We start from the raw sequence: 4381 nt of genomic DNA, 5'->3' as shown, positions 1-4381 counted from the left end.
AGTATTATTTGAAATCCCTGAAGGGGTTTAGACTTTTTTCTGCAAGTTTGGATAAAGTATTTTTTCCTAATTCACAAGTGAGTTAAACAATGATTCAGATACAAGGCCTAATACAAATGAAACTTAAATCCTTTAGTTGTCATAGTTATTCTAAATGAGCCTGTTAATGATCATTGTTTAGCCATGTTTTTTTTTCACCTTCAGCAGGGTTTCTCCTACCTCACCCTCAGCACCTGCAATGGTTCATGTATCTCTGTTCCACTTCCTCTAGTTTGAATGATTGTATGAACCAAGTAATCACCTCAAGTGCAGCAGAATCCTTGTTCCAAAAATGTGTGCATTACCGCCACCTGCTGGTATGCAGGGGACCTGAGTTATGGGATTTGAGGCAAAGCTAGAGAGTTTTTAGATATTAAACTCCTTTGTAATAAGTCAAAGAGATCTATTCTTTGATTCATTTTAGAGTGATTGTTAACCAGTCCCTACTTCCGGCAGTATAAGTTATTCTGCCAGAATATATATATTCTTATTCTGTATAACAGCACATGTTCTTTATTTCCATCTTCATAGTTTTCACATTTATCTGTGTTATTTCCCTATTATGAAAAGGTGTCCTTTTCAATTCGGTGTCCAAGTCTGAGACATGAAATGAAAAATTAATTGGTTTTCTGTTGAATTCTAGGAAACCATCTACCTTTATTTTTCTTTTTCCCTTTGCCATCTTCCCTCCTATTCTTCTTTGTGCTTTTTATTTGGACATAATTTGATCCCTTTACAACTGAAACGTTTCTGGTTGGTTCTTGTCTATGGTAACTTAATCTGCCACCATTTCTCAACATAAGCTGAAAAATACAAAAATAAAACCATCAATCCCATAATTTTGTTTTTAAACACTGTTTTTAGTATTTGTATCAAGATATCTGATGTTCTAACTGTTGTTGAGTAATGAGGAGTTTAAATTCTGAACAAATAATTGATCTTAGCTGTTGATTATCTTCAATCCATTGTATTGCTATAATTTATTTTATTTGATTTATTTTTTATTTGAACCTGGGTCGGCCGTGTCAAGCACTGAGGCCTCCGTACATGGGTTGTGTGCACTAACCACTGCGTCACCAACATTCCCACTATAATATATTTTTAAGTATACCAACAACTGCTACTTTACCTACTTTCACTCCAAATGCAGTGCATGATTTATAAGGGGAAAAGCAAAGGAAAAAGATGGTTTGAGTGGTGCCAATAACAGCATAATGGCGGTTTGACTATAGGTATCAAATATGTGTTTACATAGGTCAGAGCAGTAGGAAAATAGAGTAGAGAAAGGGTGGGATTGTGCATGTGTGTGTGCCTGTCTAGCCCTCAGAATGAGGACCATTTTTCCAATTTCACCATCAGATTGAGGTCCAGTTGTTGAAAAAGTGAGGACATTTTGCTGGTCCTGACAAGCTATTTCGTAATGGTTGGTTTAGGGCTAAAGTGTCAATTGGGTTAGGGTGAGGTATGCATTGGTAATGGTTAGGTTTAGGGTTAGTTTTAGGGTTAGGGCATAGAAAGACTGAAAAACAATGGAAGTCAATAGGAGCCAAAACATGGTCCTCACTACATATAGCAGAACGAGTATGGGTGTGTGCGTGTGTCTGCCAGCACTGGTGACTCCTTAGGTCAACGATAGCAACAACAATAACCTTCAAAATGGTTTTCTTGAACTTTGGTGCTCAGCATCATAGTGTGTTATGTTTGAAACTTTAAGCTAAATGTCAGAGTGCTTTCCTGGATTACTGTCACCTGTGGAACATCTATAAAAACAGTTTTTTCTAAGTATCTGAGTATCTAAATATTACACGCACATATACATACATATATACATACATATATATATATATATATATACTGTATATATATATATATATATATATATATATATATATATATATATATATATATATATATATATATATATATATATATATATAAATATATATATATAAATAAAAGAACAAACAGAACAAGATCAGCAAATTAGCTTTTCTGTCATCTGCTGCAAAAAAGGTCACAATTATTAAATGCAGCCGAAAGATACAGACTGAATTCAGCATTTTTACTGTGAATGCGCAATTCACCAGAGCCATGCTAAACCACTAAAGGAGCAGGTGACCAGTGTTAAAAAAAAAGTCTTGTATATAGTATTTGCTAGAATTTCTCACAGCATTAACAGTTGTACCATGATGTATTAGAAAACAATAAGCATAGCACTGAGTCAAATCTAAGGAAAACTGGAATATATACATGTCAATAAGTGTATCAAATGCAGAATTGTACTGTTTTTGATTACAGGAAACAACTGGAGTTTTCGAACCTGCATAAGAACAAAATATGCAGATCTGAGAACAAGAACTATGGAAATATTTTGTTTTCACACAGTTTCCCTTGTAAAAAATATAAGAAGACGCAATTCAACTTTTCAGTGCACTGGGATAATTGATCCAATGAAAAAAGGTTGTGGTTTGGTGTACTTACATTTCAGGGGAAGATGGTCCATTCAGAACAGCACAGTAACATAGAATGTGTCAGTGAGGTAAAACAGGCTACAGATGCTATCGAATCCCTAAAACTTGAGCAAAAAACTTATTTTTTCGTGTTTTTTTCCAAGTACCTGAACACATTTTTTTTCCTCTCTCCATTTCTCACCTTCTCAGCCTTCTTGTGGTACCAGAGGCTCAGTCTCTTATCCATCCTCCCCTTCTTCTAGAAGCAAGAAATTATCCGTTCATTAATGTTCAATTTCCTACAAAATGTATCTTTAGAATAAGGCTGCTTGCAAAATTCTTCATAAGTTCACCTCCAAATGACTCCATGTTGACTATAAACAGTCAGTACTTTTGTTTTTTACTCTTTCTGACTTAGTTTCTGCCTGTAGTTAACCATCCACTCTGTAAGGGCAAAGACTCAAGGGTATCAAACCGGTTCCAGAAAGGGCCGTGGACCAAGAAATTCGCACACCAGACTCCATTCATCTCAACAAGTCATCATGTTCAGATTGCACTCAATTGATGAGATGACTGGCGTCTGGTGTGCGATTTTTTGGTTGGAAAGAAAACCTGCAAACACACGGCCCTTTCTGGAACCGGTTTGAGACCCCTGGTAAGTCATCAGGATTGTTATTAAAGTTTCCTCTAAATTAGATGCTCCATGAAACAGGAGTGCTTTGATTGGTTATCCATGTTGTTTTTTATGCACGACTCAGAAACATGTTTTTAAACACAGTAATATAAGAAGCTGGATATATTTAAAAATTAAACATTTATTTTCATTTTTTCAATAATTAAAAGAAAATTCCAGACCGTCGATTCTCCCGGTTGTATATCTACCAGGCAAAGTTTGCTACATCATCCTCCATGTCTGACACAGATGGAGGAGATCACATCAAAGTGTTTTCCACTTTTACTTACTGCCTGAAAGCTGTACAAGATGAAATTTTGTTTTGTATACACTCTGTGGGTACAAAAATGACAATAAAAGTTGTCTAAGTCTAAAGTAAATAACTACACAGTCTGATAAAATGACCTCTCTTTACATGTCTCCTCCTGCTCAGAGCTCTACTTTTCTTTTCCTTATAGTGCCAACCCCTATTAGCTATGCTTGTAACTCCTGCTGGAGCAGAAACAATGAAAAGTTGCTGTTTTCTTTGACAGGTGCAAGTATCTCTGTATCTACCCAATTCGTCCCAGAAGTAAGTGCGAACAGATAAACATCTGGGTTTCCATAAATAATGTAATTATGGTAATAAAACTATTTATGTCTATCCTTAACTCATTAAAGAAGACTAATAACTGGAAAAACAACCAATCTAGTTGGTTTAAACAATTTTGGTTAGATTAAACAATCTAATAATCATAATTAGAACAAGCCACTGGTTTCAGTTGAGTCAGTGATTTATACTGTCGTTTTCTGAACATGAGACAGTATTGATATGGTGTCTTCTGTAAGATATTGCCCCTCATTCCATAGGTTGTGGGTTTAAGCCTTGAAATTGACTTTTGAGAGTTTTTGTAACCAGTATTTTGGCCAAAGTGACTAATGACTACCTTGGTAATACCTTTTACCAGCATAGATTGGGTAAAAACACTGCCAAATTAGATTGGTTGGTTTAACTAAAAGATTGGTTGAACACTTAACTTCCATTCAGATTAAAACCAAAAACTTTTAATAAATTGACTGACACCTTTCATTTTGCTCATCATTGCCCAATTTCCACAAACACTTTTACTGTCTGTTTGAGCTTATTTCACAAAAATGACAGAAAAATAGAGCACCTTAAGATATAGTCTAAGATATTTTAGAAAATCACAGATATTACAAACTGTAGTTATGCACTTCA

This window comes from Cyprinodon variegatus, unplaced genomic scaffold (assembly GCF_000732505.1).
Source record: "Cyprinodon variegatus isolate N-32 unplaced genomic scaffold, C_variegatus-1.0 Scaffold216, whole genome shotgun sequence".
In the NCBI taxonomy this organism is placed as follows: Eukaryota; Metazoa; Chordata; class Actinopteri; order Cyprinodontiformes; family Cyprinodontidae; genus Cyprinodon; species Cyprinodon variegatus.
The sequence above is the reverse complement of the archived record's forward strand: the minus strand, read 5'-3'. Positions refer to the sequence as shown.